Below are 20,304 nucleotides of genomic sequence, written 5' to 3'. Positions count from 1 at the left end.
TGGCCTGGGACAACCTTGGCCCCGAATACAATCCCAAGCCCTATACAGTATATCTTATCTGTCATATCAAATACAGTCATATTTGAGAGTCAGGCCATGCAGCGTAGCCAGGCCTATAGCCCCTCCCTGGGGGGGGGGGGGTTCCCAACCTTTTACATGCATCCAGTCACACACACACACACACACACACACACACACACACACACACACACACACACACACACACAAACACATTGTTAGGAGCAGCTTTCCAAGCATTGCTCTCATCCTCTACATTAACAGTTTCCGTGCCGGGAATGGATTACTCCAGGTTAATGTCGCTGCCGTATCGGACATACCCGCCTTTTGTTTTATGTGTTTAATCCGCCGTAATGTAATGAATCAAAAGAAAATCCGTCTTCGTCGCGGAGTATGAGACTGGATGCCTTCGCTGTGATGACGAAACCGGAAATCGTCACATGCTGTGGGCTGCTAGGGCTTCTGGGAAATTGAGGCCAATGGAAATGCATTGGGTGCAACGCCTCATTGAAACTAATCTTGTGTGCGTCTTCCGGGTGCACCAAGATGGTGGATGCTACACACAGATCATAACAAACCACGGGAGCTTTTTTTGATGGATTTTCGCGGATTAAAAGCCCAAATAATTCAGCGTATGCTCTAAAGGTAATACAACAATCTCGGCAGTGAAGGGGGGTTGATTAAAATGCGGGTTAATCGTAAAAAACAGTCAAACTGTTAACGATGGCAGTTACAACGGGTGTGTGTTTTAGATGTTAATACATCTAAAACAAGTTAGTTTAGGTTGAAAAACTGCCACCAACTTGTGCGTGCTGTGTCAGGAGCTGTCGCATCTCGGGCATGTGCACACACACACAATTCAAAGGGCTTTATTGGCATGAGAAAACATACGTTTACATTGCCAAAGCAGAAAGAATACAGCAATACAATCAAAACAAAAATGATGTACATTTGAAGGTCAGAATCTTCAATAGAATTATATGTCCCAAGATCACCCGATGCAGGTATAGTGCAGGAATATACACAATGATTAGTCACACACACACACACACACACACACACACACACACACACACACACACAGATCAGACGTATCACTGAAAGGACCAGGGGACTGGGGACCCCCGACGCATAAAGGTGCAGGTGTGTCTTTCATCCATCGTCTTTCACGCCCCCCCCCCTCCCCCCTCCCCACCCCGTCGCGTTAAAAGCCGATGGTCAATCTCTCTCTTTGCGGCTCTATTGTGCGTCGGGGCGAGTAGGACAGGGCAAACCAGCAGTGACACATGTGAACATAATGGGTCGTCTAACCCCCACCCTCCCCCCACCCCCCTGGTGAAAGGGGCCTGGGTGGTGGGCGCGAGGAGGAGGGGGGGAGGGAGGGGTGGGGGCTGGTGGAGCGGGTGGGGGTACAACATAAAGGGCCCAGGCGACGGCCAAATGGTGGGAACAGTGCGGAGGTGAAGCTGTCTGTCTTTTTTTATATATTTTTGACACGTTATAAAGGAGTTCCTCTTGAGAGCCAGCGCGTGTTTTTGTTCTGCGGAGGGCCATCGAAGGCAGCCTGCTGTAGGCCATGGTTGTCCTGGGTTGCATGCACGCCGAAGGGGAGGGGCGGAGGTGGGGGGGGGGCACCGGAGTGCGGACACAGGCAAGAGACTGAGTTACTCGCTTCAGGGAAATGTACCACTGCGAGGGTGTTTGGAAGGAGGACGCCGTATCATCTGTCTCTGAGAGAGAGAGAGAGATAGAGAGAGGCGTGATGGTGCTTTGCGAGGTACTTATGTAGCTCATGTATTTGACGCTGTCATTTCAGGTCATCCATTGTGCTGCAGCCATGCACGTCTGAATTTCACTTAACACACACACACACACACACACACACACACACACACACACACACACACACAGCACACACACACACACACAAAAGAGAAAGCCTTGATGGGTATCGCACAAAACCTTAGATTTTCAAGTTAATGGACACATGACCTATAATTACAGTATGTCCCACATGCAGTAAAAAATCCTTAGTATTAATTTCAGAAGTGAAATGAACACCAAGGTAGTGAAGGTACAATGTAGAAAACATTTGATTTTTCTATCCATAACCACCCCTAGTTTTGTTTTAGTTTTTTGGAGGGGGATGGATAAACACCCGTCACGTTTGACGTGACCTATATTGTCCGAGCTGATGGAACAGACGCACCTTCAGGCTGCCACCTGACCGTTGAACTCTCGGCGCCCCTTGACCCCTACAACCTCTGTCCGGCACTTTGACTTCCACCGTGTGGATTGATCTGCCTGGAGGGGTCCCTGTCTGTCTGGTCCCTCCATCCATCTGTCTCTATCTCTACGGTGAACAACAACCTGCCATGGCTTCACTGACATCTGATCCACGTACACTTTCAATAGGAACATAACCACGGCATTCTCACCCACTGGGTCACAGTATCGCTGTTACCGTCTCCCAGGCCAACACTCTGAGAAGTAAGGGTTCCTGAGAGGGGAGCCAGGAAGGTGGCACTGTCCTTCATAGTATAGTAATTACATTAAATATTGAGTATAGCCGTGTTACTTACATGTATGTATCAATCCAAAGTCTTCCTATAAAAGGCCTGCGCAGCATAATAACAGATCCGTCAAGGTTTCTCAGTTCCCGGCCGAGAGATGAAGTGAAAATAAATAACTGTGTCTGTGAGTGGATTCTGTGAATATATAAAATATGTTTTTTATTTTTGTTTTGTTAGATACGTTCCATGTAGATCATCACCTTCCCAAGTCTCCCGTAAAAAAAGCTTTGTCAGAAACTCAACAAAGAACTTTTTCTCTTATTTAGAACATATCCTGTCACGATGACCCCAGGTGACTTCTCCGGGCAACCCTCGATTGATCGTCAGACATCTAATCTCCTGAAACGTCCATTAAGGTGCGAGGGAGTTTGTCTGCGGAGCGGATTGTAATTGATGGGATCAGATGACATTTCCAGCAGACAAGGGGAGGACAGATTCCTTTGTATGCGACGCAGTAATAGAATTAGATGATAGCGCTGGGGTGGCTCTGCTGCTGGTGGCCTCGGCACGCTGCCATGCGCCGCGCGCTACTGTAAAGTGGAAAGGAGGAGTGCCGGCGGTGGCTCACGGGCAGTGGTGGGAAAAAAGTACTCAATTGTTTTACTTAAGTAAAAGTACCAATGCTGCAATTTAGAACTATACAAGTACAAAAGTATCGGCATCAAATGTACTAAAGTACTAAAAGTAAAAGTACTTATATTCAAAAGTTCAAAATGTGTACAAAGTCTATTGAAAATAGCAGATCTACAAGCTCACAATACGTCGCGCTATTTTCAAATGGCCAAAATGTATAGGGTTGACGTGGTTAATGTATGTTTTCTAATCAATATTAAAATCGCCAAAGTAACTAAATAATTGTAGTGAAGTAAAAATACAAATTTTGGCTCTGAGATGTAGTGGAGTAGAAGTAAAAATACTGGAAATTGGAAATACTCAAGTATAGTACAAATACCTCAAAATTGTACTAAAGTACAGTATTTAAATAAAAGTACTTAGTTACTTTCCACCACTGGCTCACGGTGCAATTGATTGTACGTTGCATTGTAGTGTGGCTAATGCTTTAACCCATTAAGACCTACAAATAAATCAGTATAGTTCTCACACCGGAAAGATTGGAAAGATTTTTCCCAATCTTTAAAAAAAAATAGCAGATCTACAAGCTTGCAGCGTGGCACGAAGTATACAGTTTCTGCTATTTTTGAATAGCCAACGCTAAAATCACGCAGATGCTTTCCCATGCTTTTTAAATGTTTTAAATATGAATATTTTGTGGACCCTCTCGAAAACGAGATATTCAATCTCAAGGGGTTTTCCAAATAAAGAATTTCAAATATTTGAATAGGAACTCGGCTACACAGTAAAGAAAGAAAGAAAGAAAGAAAGAAAGAAATTAATGCTGACTTTTCAAGGTTCAGTTAATTCCACCGGATCAAAGGAAGAGAGAAATGTCTATTTTTATCAAAAAAAGGAAAAGGCACTGTAAATGCAAATCCAGCAAATGGCAGATGATATCTTAATCACGCGGGTGTCTGAGAAAGCGTCACTGTGGTGCAGATAGTTGGTAGATTAAAAACGCTGACTTCCTGGAGCCATATAGGCCTTTATCTCCCCATCAGATTAGATCTCCATCCAGAGGTATTGTCTGAACCTTCAACGGTGAGACGTTAACAGCGCGGGCAATCCTCATTAAAAGGGCAAATGAATAGTAATAACGGCCTTTATCTGAAAGCTAATTGCCATAATCCATAAATCATCATCGTCGTTTCCGACTGCATCACCTTAGGGGCTGTCAAGTATCATTGAAAAGGTAGATGTTGATGAGATATGCCGTCAGATGCCGTTAATTACCCCTGACAACGCAAGAAACTATGATCGGATGCCTTCTCTTTTGGATATGCTAAAATCAAGAACATAGTAATCTGACCATGTGTATACACAGTATAAGGCCTGCAATATATATACGTGTGTATACACAATGTACTATAGTATACTGTATACTGTAGTAACAGTGGACTGCGTGAGTGCGTGCATGCAAGCATGAGTGTGGCTATGTGCATTTGCCAGCGAGCATTAACTGGCTGCCTGTACATGCCAGAATGGATTTTAAAAATGGACTTCCACTGTAACTTTTAAATCACTGCATGTTCTCATGCTCTTTATAGCTACATTACAGGGCTTATACTGTATGGGACTTAATTCTCGTGTATCCTGAGATTATCAGGCAGGTGTCTCATGACAAATGCCCCAGGCCTGTAAGGGTCCATTTGGTCCCCTGGTGGACCCTGGACCTTATGTCTCATACGGGTACAGGCTTTAGATCCGACGCACCAAAGGTCCGACAGTCATTAGACCGTCAACCTAAACCCCAAACCCTAACCTAACCATGACCGCAAGCACGACGCAACGCATGTCGGATCAACACATGTCGGGAGCGACCGGTGATTTCCGCATGTCGAACCTTTTGGTGTATGTGTCGGATTAGCGTGCGCACACACCGCACCCTACAGGCCTGTAACTCTGAGAGTAATACTATAGGGTTTATTTGAAACAAATCTCTCAAGTGCTACAGAGAATGCTCACATATAGAGACATATAAGACCTAGGAGGTAAAACCACTATAGCTAAACAAATGTCTTTGGTCTTCAACAGACTCAAGAGTAACAGACCGGTCAGGGAGGGCATTCCACGGTTAGGTTATATTGTTTCCAGAGCAGGGGGTGGATGGATTCTGTCCGGGAGGGCTTGGTTGGTTGTGAAGCCATGTGTATGGAGGATGGGTGTGATCTGCTCGGTTTCATCTGTTGTTTGAATGGTGATTGTTTTATTTGTCTTTTGATTTTATCATTTTGTGTTTAACCCATTTTGGGAACCCCTTTTGCTGTTAGCATTATGTTATGCTTTTTTAGCTATTGAAAAATAGCAGATCTACAAGCTCATAGCGTGCCACCGAGTGGCGCGCTACGAGCTTGTAGGTCTGCTATTTTTCAAGAACGACTGACATAGAAACATAGCTTTTTCAGAAAACTGTCAGGATGTAGAAGACATTGTAGAATCGTTCCCAGGTCAAAATGGTTTAAGGCACTTTATGACTGCTGTGAAAGGTATCAATCATGCATTTACTTACTTAGTTACAATGAAAATAAGAGGGTCTGTGTCTGTTTATCTGTCGGTCTATATATGTTTACGGAGGTAATCTAACAAACCACTGGACTGATCAGTGCCAAGTTTCTTGTGCTGCCAGTGTAGGCCACATAAGTACCTTCATATGTTTTATACTTTTTGTTTTAGTAACAGAATAAGACACTGGCGCTCTTATTGTGTCGAAACATTGACTGAATTTAATTTGGAGCCATACATCAATATACAGTAGATGACTGACCGGTTGGCCGCATGACATCTGAGATCCACATGGGTGCCATGCCATTCCCATGTGGACCATCTATTTTTATCTTAATGTTTATGCCGTTAAAGATCTTTGTATGTAACGAAAGAGGAAAAAGCAGACGTATGTGAGAGATATGAGTGCATGCGTGATTGTATACAGTAGCCGTGTGTGTGTGTGTGTGTGTGTGTGTGTGTGTGTGTGTGTGTGTGTGTGTGTGTGTGTGTGTGTGTGTGTGTGTGTGTGTGTGTGTGTGTGTGTGTGTGTGCACGTGCGTCGTGCGCGCATGTGAATGTGTGTGTGTTTCTGTGTGCAAATGCTAGTTCACACATACAGTAGGGCCCAATTCTTCTGTGGCAGCGTGAGTTCACACAGCGGTACAGTAGATTTATATACAGTAAGAACAATACCATCACATCATCAGGGCAGCCATGACTTCACACTCATACCTACCTATCACAGTCCTCCATTAGCGCGCGTGTCTGTTTACATTCCGGGGGTCTGCTCGCGGCCAGGGCTAAATGGTTTTAATGTATTTCTCCGGCTGCCGTTATTTATCACATGCAAAATGGGCTGGGACACGGTGATGTATGCTATCAGCAGTGACAATGATAACCAGGACAATAATTACACAAAGCCTGGCTCATCCATCAGCGTCACTTATCACTTAAACTATCAGGCGTTAAGGAGAAGTATGGGAGAGGGGCGGGGAGGGGGGGGGGGGGGTCCGAGAGAGGAGGAGGATAGGGTTGGGGATGGGGGGGGGGGGGGGGAGGCAGGGACGTGCACACATAGACATCAAAGGGTGCTTCAGCCCTTCCCCTTTTACCTGTCTGTAAAACAACTGCCCTCTAGTCTACAGACCATGAATGCAGCATTTACCATGGTGAAAGAAATGGAAACGCCACTCCTTTCCACGCCATTCAGGAGAATTCCTCTGATTTCAAGTTCTCCTGAACTTGAAAGCAGCAATTTTGCGCTGAACAAATTTGTTTAGAAATCCAGGTCACCGTATCTCCAGTCTCCACTATAGCTAAAGAGTGCATGGGTTGAGCCTCGAAAATAGCAGATCTACAAGCTCTCAACGCGTGAGGGAAGGGATGTGGGTGAGGAGAGGAGAGGGGTGGAGTGGAAGGAGAGAGGAGGGAAGGGAGGGGAGGGGAGGGGAGGGGAGGGGAGGGGAGAGGAGAGGAGAGAGGGAAGGGAGGTGGGAGGGGAGAGGAGAGGAGAGGAGAGGAGAGGAGAGGAGAGGAGAGGAGAGGAGAGGAGAGGAGAGGAGAGGAGAGGAGAGGAGAGGAGAGGAGAGGAGAGGAGAGGAGAGGAGAGGAGAGGAGAGGAGAGGAGAGGAGAGGAGAGGAGAGTGGAAGGAGGGAGGTGGGTGAGGAGAGGGGAGGGGTGGAAGGAGAGAGGAGGGAAGGGAGGTGGGTGAGGAGAGGAGAGGAGAGGGGAGGGGTGGAAGGAGAGAGGAGGGAAGGGAGGTGGGTGAGGAGAGGAGAGGGGAGGGGTGGAAGGAGAGAGGAGGGAAGGGAGGTGGGTGAGGAGAGGAGAGGAGAGGAGAGGAGAGGAGGAGAGGTGAGATCCTGGACTGAGCTGTTCCGCCTATTTGTCTCTAAGCTAAGCGAGTTAAGCGTCTCTTCTGGCCCAAAATGTCACTGTTGTTCGTCAGTGTTTGCTCAGCGTCTCCGGTCCGAACCCTGTCTCTGTCAAATCCGGGAGGGAGTGGTTGACAAGAAGTCAGCTGGTCAAACACAGATTCAGTTCCTAGAAGATACTGATACGCATAAGGGCAACTGTCCTGTCCTCCACACACAAATGCTCTCTATCTCTCTCTCACGCATGCACGCACGCACACGCGTGCACGCACACACACACACACACACACACACATACACACACGCATGCACACTCCCTCGCTCAACTCGTTCAACTCGTGCCTCCTACTATAGAGCTGGTTGGTGTGTCCTGGCAGAGTGGATGCTATCTGCTGTCACCTTGCCTTAAGTGGCACAAAGATACAGACATACATTGCTGTACAGAAAATGCAAGCAGACGTGATAGCTATAAAGACAGGCCGTATACAAATGCACGGGTGAATTGATCTTTAAAGGAGCACCCAATGTCAACCATATCTTTATATGATAGGTCCATATAGGTCCAATGATCAGTATAAAATGGCACAATTTCTGTCTGCTCGCTTTCTGTGTCTCTGAGGTGGGCTGACAGTTCAGAAACCTGCCCATACCGATGACAGCATCTTTTTCCTTTCAATCAAGATTTAAAACTTTTAGTTTACATTTTTGATGATGACATCTTATAATGACCATTATTAAGGACCAGTTATATGAAGATTAGGTTGATCTTAGAGTGCTCCTTTAAGGTCACGATACAAGGTCATCAATTTGGAATGTTAGAATTGATACTACTTAATTGATACTATTAAACGTTTTTGACCATAATAAGATTAAAGAAGATTGCAAAATAGTTGTGCATTTGCCTACTGTATATTCCACTAAGATTCAGGAAATCGGTTGTTTGAAATAATTCTGTATTGGAATGAGGAGGATTAATGGAATTAATCATATCAAAATAATCATGGTGAAATGAATTAATGATTTCATGATACAATTAATCATTTCCTAAAGAATATATAATCGACTCATTGTGAGCTCAGATATTTACACACCCAATAAACACATAGGCACACCAATACACACGCGCACACACAGAGAGAGAGAGAGAGAGAGAGACAGACGGACAAGAGCAACAAATGCCCCCGTCTCAGACAACGTAATAGGTGTCTGCATTGTGATGACAATGAACTTGAACCCTGACCCTGACCTGGGAATGAGGTGGGTGGGAGGGGGGGTCGGGTTAACAGAGAGGGAGGGTGTCAAAAAAGGAGACTGCTTCTCCAGTAGCCGGGAGAGGTCGGAGGTTAGGTAAACGTTGAGAGAAAGCCCTCGGGGTTGGGTTGATGCACTGCTGGGTAATGAACCCAGGCTCCCGTGGGACTCTTAAACTCTGACCCCTGACCCCGTGATGTATTGGCGGACCCGGAGAGAGGTCAGCTCTTCCTTGTCCTGTCCCGCGGCTCACCGATATGTCAGTCACTCTCACGGCAGGGGAGAACCGAACCCCCCCGCCCCACGCGTCTTCGGTGACGAGGAGCCGCACTGGAAAAATGTGGCCTTTCACCTCGTTCCATGTACGAGGTCTTTTGACGACGTGTTATCGGTCGATCGGAATCCCCAACGGCGTAACTCGGGGACGTGTGTGACCTGCTGGGGGAAAAAGAAACGGGGTTGAAACCCAACCTCAGCACATGAGAAAGACTGAAGAGTAAACAGCTGCTGCCAACCAGAAATGAAAAGAGCTTCTTTTTGCACCAGCGTTATTTCATTCCCTTGTTTATTGCAGCAGGAGCTGCGAGTGCTGTTTCCTTTGAACATGATAGATCATTAAAGTAATGGTGTACCTCTGTTTTGTTCTTTTTTCACTTAGATGTTTCCTTCTTTTTTATACAAATTTCTATCTGTGTCTGTGTCTCTCCCGAGAGCGCTATATCGTTGCTCTACTTACCAGGAAATACTTTCTAGAAAGATATGCAAATTATGGTCATGAGAGAGAGAGAGAGAGAGAGAGAGAGAGAAAGATTTGAGATTGTGGTGTGTGTGGTGCATATGTGTGTGCATGCATGCGTACGTGTATGCGTGCGTGTTTGTGTGTTTGTGTGTGTGTGTGTGTGTGTGTGAGTGTGAGTGTGAGTGTGAGTGTGAGTGTGTGAGAGAGAGAGAGAGAGAGAGAGAGAGAGTGAAAAACAGAAATACTTGGGGGAATATTTTTTTGTAGCACTCAGGAAAGTATGAATAGTACAGAGTTAAGGGACTTAGTGGCACTTGGTTTTTATGGGTATGTATGCAAATGTCCTATCGTGTGTGTGTGTGTGTGTGTGTGTGTGTGTGTGTGTGTGTGTGTGTGTGTGTGTGTGTGTGTGTGTGTGTGTGTGTGTGTGTGTGTGTGTGTGTGTGCGCGCGTGCATGTGCGTACGTGTGCGTGCACGTGTGCGTATGTGCCCACACGTGTTTGTGTTCGTTCGCACGATGCGTGTATGTGTGTGTGTTTACGTATGTGAGGTATGAGGACGTTCACATGCATCCATGCACATCCTTTCATGCCTTTGCATGCCTGTGTGATTGTCTGCACATCTGTTAGTGAGTGTGTGTTTGTGTACTATACTGTACGTGCGTACATGTGTATCTACTTAATTCACGTGCATCCATGCGCACACTCGCCTGTATATAGCTCTTTGTCTTGTGTCTCCATGCATTGTTTCATGCATGGTGTATTGGTGTAGCCTACTGTCTGTGTTTCATGCATGGCGTATACTGTCTGTGTGCATTCCTGGTCCGTAGTTAGTTCAACTGTCTGTGTGCATCCCTGGTCCGTAGTTAGTTCAGTGAAGTGCAGTAGGAGTGTTGATTACACCAGTGGTCCTTGAGGGAGTTCCAGGGGGTCCCCAGCTAAATTATATAGTTTAGAACCAAATGGATCCTTATGGATCTGTAACTCTGAGAGTGTACAAATAGATTTGGTTCCATTTGTACACTCAGAGTTAAAATAAACTGTTAAGACGAAACGGAAGTGGGGAGGAGTCTCCACTTCCGGCTTTATATTTTACTCATGACAGCTCTTCCGTTGCTCCAGACTGTATGATGAAAGCATTTGGAAATTGCGAGAGGCAACGCGAGACTTATCAAACCTCAAACTCTTAGATCTCCATGTATGGAGCTGACCTGTTCTGACATTCGATATGTTGATCCCTCTCCACCCGTCCTTCCTCTTCGATGTCTCCCTTTTGACTGATACCTGTCCATTTAAGACATTTTTTGGGGCTTTTTCTGCCTTTCATTGATAGGTTGAAAGTAGTCTGAAAGGAAATGGGGGGAAGACATGCGGCAAAGGCCGTCAGAATCGGGAGTAGAACCCGCGGCACGCCGTCAGGCTGGCTCAGCAGTCTAGGTGCCCAGACGGTTGAGCTAACCGTCCGGGTCGATACCTAGAGTTCTCAAGGCCCGGCCCTACCTGTGCCCTCATCAAATCCTGTACACTCAAGACACTGCCCCCGCTGCCACCCTTAGATCGCCATATTTGGAGCTGACCTGTTCTGACATGGCAAATATTGATCTGACCACATCAAACCCTGTACACTCAAGATACGCTCCATATATGGCCAGTACAGAATTAATTTCATACTTTTATCTGACCCCCCCATGCCAAAGCGCCTGTGCTCGCACAGCAGTCTGTCGTCACCCAGGCGGATGCGTGCACGCTTCTCGCCCTCAGGGCGTCTTACTGGGTAATATCATTTATAACCATTTAAGCCCTATATATAGACTTTAGGAATGGAATCAAGAATCAGGAGATATCAAGAGAAGAATTGCACAGGCATTATTTGTCACGTGCACATTCGGGTTACAAGCAGCGGAATGTTGGTGAGACATGTAGTGAAAAGTGTGTAAATTATAGTGATATATCTACAGTGCAAGCTTTGTATATCTGCTATATTCTGAAATGTGCACGCACGCGCGCACACACACACACACACACACACACACACACACACACACACACACACACACACAGTACACATGCGTTCATCAGACCCCTATAAGTGATGGCGGTGGCCAGTCAGTTCCATGCTTATTGATCGCGGTGGGCCTGCGTGGCCGGGGGTCCCCTGTGACAAAGGAGTGTGCGGCGGTCTGCCCCCTGTCACAAAGTCAATACGGTGATAAACACCTCCTCTCCACTGGAGCCTGTGGAATGCCACTTTAGCAGCCAATTGGCCTGACAGTCATTACACAACCCTTAAATCACCACCACATTATATACATAACACACACACACGCACACACACACAAACACAAGAGCATAACATACAGTATCCACATACAGTTTATACAGTACAGTACATATGTGACCAAATTTGACTGAGGGACTGCCATTGGATTTTTTTGATTATTTGTTTTTTCATGTCGTATGAAAGCAGGGAATCATAGCTTCAAATTGACATGTTGGTTCATTTTGACCCACCGGTTTTGGTGATATGGCTTATAGAGTAATGTCTTGCAGAAAACAGCGAGTTGAGAAAACAGGCTTGAAAGGTTCACTTCTGTGGTCTCTAACATTACACCTAGCTACATGTTTAAGCATTTTTTTCATATTTACATCAGGGCTCGAGATTAACGGCGTCCCGACTTCCCGGGGACTGTAAAATATCTATTTGGTATGTAAATGTATCTCATTCGGGACGGTTTCGGGACGAGAGGAGTTTTTACACTGAAAATGCGCATTTCGTGTGCAGCGATGAGCAGCATGAGAATTTGCTGTGCCGTCAGAGTCAGACAGTTGACAACAGCAACAACAACAATGCTCAGATTGTTCTGGAATTGCTGCCCCAACACGGTGGAATGCACACCCCAACCAAAACGCTCTCATTCCACAGTTTTTATTGATTGTATTTATTATTATTATTATTTATTGATCCTTCGTCTTAGTATTCCCCCTAATAAAGTTGTTTTTATTTGTTTTCTCATGCCAACCATGTAATAGACATTTGAGTATTCATATACCTGCATTGCTGCACGTTATCTGTTGGTCTTTGATCAAGTAGCCTACACCAAAGTTTTATAAGCTACTGTAGTCACTATTCATTGATTCACTGGTAGGCTACACCAAAATAACAAAATCCATTTGAAAATAAATATCACTGTTCTCAGGTCGAATATTGATATGCGATTAAAATATGATTAATTTTGTATGTCTGGCCTCGTGGGGAGGGATGGTGGGTGGGGATGACTGGGAGGGGAGTTGTGGGAGAAAATGTAAAAAAAACCCAAAGAGTCATATTCTCTGTCTGTAAAATTTGCATATCTCACTCTTTGAATAAAATTTACTTAAAAAAATATATATATATGATTAATTTAGATTAATTAATTACAAAGCCTCTGATTAATTCGATTAACATTTTTAACCAAGCCCTATTTTTCATCTGGGAGCATTTTGACTAAATCAGTGTATCTACAGAAGAAACATGAAGCCAAACAAATAATGTACTGTCTGCATGTATTCAATACAGTACATTATTTGTTTGGCTTAATTGTATTTCTATTACAATAGGAATACAGTTATTAATTTCACAATTTGAGTGGTGCTTTTTTGTACTTTTTTCCCCCCCGGGACGGTATACATTTACTTCGGGACGGTTCAAATTGTATTTTGGGACGGTTCCGGGACGGTGGTGAAAAAAGTTAGTCTGGAGCCCTGATTTACATGCTCTAGTATGTGAAGAGTCTGCCTGTGCTATTAACTCATTAAAAAAACACAAAAAAACACACACACACACACACACACACACACATACACACAAAAGGCCAGTGCAACAATGAGAGGAAATGTGTTGATCCAAGTTTGTGTTTGTTTTCTCCCATTTCTTTGATACATAGTGACCCTCAAACCTAAATAGAAAGTGAACTTGTTTTATGGAAAATTAGCTGGTATAAATGTTTTGTTTTTACTTCAATGGCTCAGAGAGTGCGTGTCATTCAAGATGTAGCCTTTACGCCCTCATAAAGAACACATAAAACACACATTGTACGCTCGTAAAGTACTCAGAGGTGAGGTTTACGTGCTTGCTTTTTGTTTCTTCGTACCAACAAGAGGCAGACGGTGTCTGTAAAAATGTTGGTGATTTAGCCTGGCTGGTGCGGTGAAATGCCATGGAGACTGTTTAAATCTAGGAGATGAGGAGTGGTTTCAAATGAGACAGGGAGCGGTTAAATCTCATTGAGAGACATGCAAAGGCATACAGAGATAACTGTATGCACCTTCTTTTAAGATATGCAGTATTCATCACCCCAACAGCTCCCTGTCTCCCCTCATCATCATTTGGGCAGCCCGAACCCCCTCCCTCCCCCGTCCTAAAGGCCCCGGCTAAATGTGCACATGCCATCCTGCGTTCAGCCAGTCCTCAAATGGCTCTCTCATAACACTGCCGACTACTCTGTAAGCGCACAAAGGCAAGAAGGACGGCTGTGCATCTCATAATGATCAGAGATGAGAATGCCTTCAACTCAACGCCAGGAAGTTGTGTAGAGAAACGAGCTGGAATTCCCCCCACAGTGGGGACGTGTCACTAACTTTGCTAATGTGTCTCTAATAAAAGGCCCGTCACGCACCGGGACGGGGGCTGTCTAAACGTTGTGAATCGGACCGCTCACCTGAGACAGTCTGGAGTCATGTAAAATGAATAATGGATGCGACGTGTGGCTCATATCTAATTGGAAACAATACAACTTGCGGTATCACAAAGGAGCCCCCGCTGAGCTCATCTGAGCTTTTTTAATTGAAGGTCTTTCAACGTCCTTTCATGTTTTCCCAAAAAGCATGCAGTCTCCCACAGCCCACAAGCCGTTCCTTGATTGCCCGCCGATGTCCAAGTCTTTTTTCCTTGGCGGCGGCAGGAGATCCTGTTGGGACAGAGCGCCGTTATTGCTGAGATACCTGCATATTTGTGTGATTGGTGTCAAATAAACACTGTGCTGAGCTCCAGCCCTAGAGGTCTTTCTTTTTGCTTTTTTTTTTTTACCTGTAATTATGGCATGGCTAGCTTTCCACCGCTGGGACCGCTGCCAGCGAGCATTGGCTTTTATAAGGCTTCTGGTCCTTTCTTGTGGTTGTCGCGCTGCAATTAAAACTGTCTCCAATCGCTGGGTGGCAAAAGGCTGCTGAGACAGACTCTGTCTCTCTCTTTCCCCCTCTCTCTCTCTCCCTCAATCTCTCTCTCTCCCTCTCCACACACACACACACACACACACACACACACACACACACACACACACACACACAGAGGAGGCTATGGCTGGAGGCGGTGGGAAAGTGTATGATATAGTAAAAACATAGTTAATTACATTTGACAGGTATCTATTAAAGTGCATTCTTAGACCTCAGAGGCCTTCACACATCTAATGGAAACACACTCAAGTGATGCCCTTGAATAATACGGCTTCCCAGCCAAAAGCCTTGCCTCCTTTTTTCCCTTATCTCGGCAACATCAGGGCGTCTGTCAACGCATAGACAAATCACCATTAATCAAATTTAACTATAAGCCAAGGTCTTACACTGGTATTTAGATTCTCTCTTTTTTTTTGGGCAATTAGTTATTCAAAAAAACACTTTCCGCTTTTAAGTGAAACCAGCACTTGATTCCCACACGCCGTGAGAGCGGTGGCCATAGGCTGTTTTATCTGAGACAATACTGGAGTGATTGTAATGGTGGCCGCTTTCATGTTATTTGACCAAATAGACCGAGAGAGAAGATGCTTTGATTGCCGGCATACTTGAATCCTGACCCGAGGGGGATATACATGTCCAGATTGATGAGTGTCTCTGTCCAGACAGGGAAGTGGATGTTTCTGTGACAGACAGAGAGCTGACTCCCTTGGCACGAACAGTGGTGGATCAAGTCTGTCTGTATAGTTTGCCAACCTGTCATCGCTTCTCGCCGTCTTGTCCTCGTAGTAAAAACATCAGAGTGGAAAGTGTATCGGGCCGTACACACACAGTGTAGTAACAATGAGTATGTTCATTGTCCGTATATCAAAACTGCGGGTAGAACGTCGGCAGGTCAGGTAAACCTCTTAACCCATTTTGACCTGAGATCAGATTCTAAAAATGTCTGTTTGAAAATGACATTTTTCTGACAGTTTAAAAAAATTGCAGACCTACAAGCACGTAGCGCGGCGCTATGAGCTTGTAGATCTGCTATTTTTAAATAGCTAAAGCATAACATAATGCTAACACCAAAAGGGGTTCCCGCCCAAAATGGGTTAAGACTGGTATGATATTTTTAGCATATTTGACACTGCTGCTAAAGATATCACACACTTGTCTCAAGAGGTTTATCATACCTGCCATTCTATTCTTCCATTTCACTTTATTTCTATCTAATCTATTTTTTTCTCTCTCACTCCACTGCATCCAGTATTATCATTTGATTTATTTTCTTGTTATATTATTGTATTATTGTGCCCTGCTGAACATGTCCCACCACCATTTCACTGCTTGTACCTTGTATTAATAACTGACAAATACATCTCTCTTTATGTGCTAAATAAATAAACAAAAAATAACAAGAAATAGAAGAGTATCAGGAGTGGAAACCCCAAAAGTCTTCTCTTTGTATATGACCTCATCATTAAGACGTTGTCTCTACAAGTCCTTACCTGTTGTGAGATATTTGCACCCCCCCCCCCCCTTGTGGCCGTGGGGGGTACTGCGCCCGGGTGCGTTTGTAATTGACTAATAAATTTATTAATAATCATTAATGTGTCAAATCGAAAAAAGGGGTTCGTTACGCCCTCCATATTCATATGGTCAATGCCTGTGTGGGAGTGATTGGTGTAGGCAGTAAGGATCTATGGCAGTGTTTCTGACACACAGACAGACAGACACACACACAGGCAGACAGACATTGTTAGAATTATAGTATGATGATGATAGTATGATGATGATGATGATGATGATGATGGTCATGGTGTGGTCTTTAACCCTGTACCTGCCAGGCCATGCATGTGCTCTTCCTTGAATTTGAACCACATTAACCCTATATTGAAAATAGCACATCTACAAGCTCTGAACATTTGCCATTTTTTGGGGGGCCCAAAGATACTTGTATAGGGCCAACGGAAGAGGCGTATAGTATAGTCAGACCCCTGGGAGACTCAGGTCAGTTAAAATAATACTTTACCATGTTTTTCTTTGTCCTTGCTGTTATACTGTTCTTCATACTCACTCGTACCATAGACGCTCTGCTCCGTCAACCCATGGACTTACTTTACCCGCATATTATCCAAACACTGGATGAGATACAACATGTTTTAATGTTACACATAATAGTGTGCGTGCTGCGCTTGCGTGTGCGCGTGTCTGGTGTTGATATTTCTGACCGGTGTGCCCTAGGGGACATGCTGTTGGCAGCGGGGAGACAATGGGGCATAGTGTCTGCCTGTCACCGACGCTGTGCAGCAGACAGGTCCATGAAGACAGGGAGATGAATGTCAGATGCAACCAGATAGTCCTCAGCACTGGAAGCGATAGTGCTGGAGAACAGTGCACTTAAACCCCCGTAGTTTCCAAAAATGTTCCCCAAAAAAATGCTGAACATTTTGGAATAATGTATGTTCACCTATACCTAGACAGTATAACCCATTTAGACCTGAGGACGATTCTACAAATGTCTTAGATTTTTCAAAAATAGCAGACCTACAAGCTCGTAGCGTGCCACTCGGTGGCGCGCTATGAGCTTGTAGATCTGCTATTTTTCAATAGCTAAAGCATAACATAATGCTAATACCAAAAGGGGTTCCCGCCAAAAATGGGATAATGTATAATTCCAAACTTTCGTGAAAAATAGCTGATCTACGTATAAGCTCACGCGTTGTGAGCTTGTAGAGTGGCAGTTTTTTCCCCCAGGTTGGTTAGACATTAGGTGGTGTCCCAAGAAAATCTAACTTTTTAAAATTATGAATTAGAATGTCAGCATAATATGTATTTGTATACAGTGGACCAGATGCATAAGACAGTGCCATTAGGAGTCCAATGTGAAACACTGGGTTCTCAACGTTTTTATCTGGGGCCAAATGCTTTGGCCATGTCTCGCGACCCTCGCCCCACCCCAATACAAACTGACTGCAAAAATAACCTTAATAATAGAGAAAATATATCATGAATACTGAAACCAGATGAATTAAGGAAATGACCCCCCTAGGGGGTTGAGAACCCCTGGCCTAGTGTGTTGAGAATTGCATAAATCAGATGTTAAATTAAGATGTCCTCTTTCATGCATAAGGTGAAAAGAGGTAACGATGTGCCCAACCAGGTGCCTGACGCTTTTTTTCCCCCCATTTTTCTTTACACACCTGGTCCGTACGGGGCCCTGAGGGGAATATTTGGTATGACATATTGGACTATCAAACGGATTGGTGCATGCTTTTGACTGTAGGCATTTCATTGCAGTGCAACATGGGGAAGGCTGAATGGAGCTACTCTTATAGCTGACTCAAGTCATTCCTTTTTGCGGCTGTCTGCATGGGGTACGGCTCTGGCAGAGGAAACCACGGCTTTACTTTCTTGATACACCCCCAAGTCAACCACATGCCGTAAGAACAGATATTACAGGCATTTCCCTTTAATTATCAATTATTGTATATAAGTGCTCTGTCTCTTGACCTTATAACACTTTTCCTGCTTTCTATATCCTCTCTAACATAACCCCTGTTTTCCTTTTACGCACAACCAAAACAATCCCCACCCAATACACTCCCACGCTTACTTCTCACCCCATCCCACCCCACACAGACACACACACGCGCGGCGCACGCACGCACGCACGCACACACACACACTTATTTGAAGGGCTCCTGGATAGCACACAAAAGCCTCCGAGTGATTATGGTGATAGTTCTGTAGCCTCTTCCCCTTTGTCTCCATCCACATTCCTCCCTCGAAACGAAAGAAGGCACCAATTACCTCCCGCGCCTGATGCCTGGGGTTCATTTGACACGCCACCTTGAAGAGTGGGCCAGGTTCACAGCCGATGGCGGCGAGAGCCATGCCCAAGAGGACAGTTTGCCTTTAGCTGCAATTACTGTCCACCTCTGTACACAGGACTGCTGACAAAATGGGAGCCCCCCCCCCCCATCTTTCTGTGCAAACACATAACAGGCCCAAAGTTCTATTCATCAGGCAACAGCTGCATCTGCGCATTGGAATGCAGTGCTTTTTACCTGCACAGGCTGACAGGAATTATGGCACACAACTCGGTTATGGCCACACCCAAAGCATGGGAAGTTTGTGGACGGCCCTGTAATGGTTCACTGTCTAAATATAAATTGTTTTGTCCCCGTACCATGATGTGTGATGATAACGACTTAAAACCTCTAAACCTCATTTACTGGAGTTCACAACACGGGTCTGTATTTGGACCCCTCCTTTTTACAACATCCGCAGCTTGTAGATCTAATGATTTTCAAAGAATGTTCACCTATTTTTCCCCAAATGTCTGCTGTGCCTATATCATGTTCACGTGGTTAAATACATATAAATATGTAAATTCCCATGCGCCTGTACTGCACAAAGTGCACAGTAAAATCATCAGTTAATTTATTCCTTTTGTAAATCCAAGATTGCACAAATGTAACCAAATTCACCCGTTTATAGATCCATTTGGTTACATTTGCTTGGTATACATTTGCGTTGTGTGCACTTTGAATCTCACCGTTTTTTTCCCCCTCCCTCCTGCCTTATATCAAAGTTGACAACTATTTGAGAGTGGCGTGTGGAGTGTAGAAAGTGCTAGCTCTGCGGTAGCCCTCCCCTCTCGCCCCGACCCGCTCCATCCCGACCCACGTCCAATGTGAGCATCCAGCTGAATCTGCTCAACCAAGATGTTCCAGCGAGGTGAAAGGCAGCAGCCGGTCGCCCGCTCCATTGGTAGCCAGACGCTTCCGACACGCTTTTTTCGGTCATGGCGTAGCATCAAAGTCACAGGGGCACACATATATTCCGCAGGATTAGCGCGTGGCGTAAAAAGGACAGGCCCCGGCCCATTCAGCGCTGGCAGCGCCGCCCCAGCCTCGGCACAAGTGAGTTTTAATGCATTCCATTTAACTTTAATTACCCCAATCTCTGCGAGGGCACACAGGGAAGAAAGGGGCCTGGGCGTTTGTGTCGAGCAGATTACCCCACTGCCCTGCCAAGTCCGCGCCGCGCTGCATCCTAAGATAGAATTCAAATTCAAATGTGGGCTAAAGAAAGTGCAGCTGTCACCCCTCTGGCCTGCGAAGCCCCAACCGGATCAAAGATGAGCTGTCCTCCTCCCCTGCCCGTGTAAAAATGAGCTGTCCTGGCCGTGCCAGTGTCTCGTCCCCCTGGGGCACCTAATCCTCCTCTCCTGACTCTACACTGACAGTCTGAATAAAGGCGTTAAACCCCGCAAAATAATTACCAATTAAAACGGATGGAGAAGTCATCAGGTAGTGCCTGGGTATGTGGTGGCGGTGGTGGCGTTGGTGTGTGTGTGTGTGTGTGTGTGTGTATGTGTGTGTGTGTGTGTGTGTGTGTGTGTGTGTGTGTGTGTGTGTGTGTTTGTGTGTGTGTGTGTGTGTGTGTGTGTGTGTGTGTGTGTGTGTGTGTGTGTGTGTGTGTGTGTGTGTGTGTGTGTGTGTGTGTGTGTGTGAGAGAGAGAGAGAAAGGCAGAGGCAGCAGAGAGTA

This window comes from Protomyctophum parallelum (genome assembly GCF_964188405.1).
Source record: "Protomyctophum parallelum genome assembly, chromosome: 19".
Lineage (NCBI taxonomy): Eukaryota > Metazoa > Chordata > Actinopteri > Myctophiformes > Myctophidae > Protomyctophum > Protomyctophum parallelum.
This window is presented reverse-complemented; position numbering follows the sequence as displayed.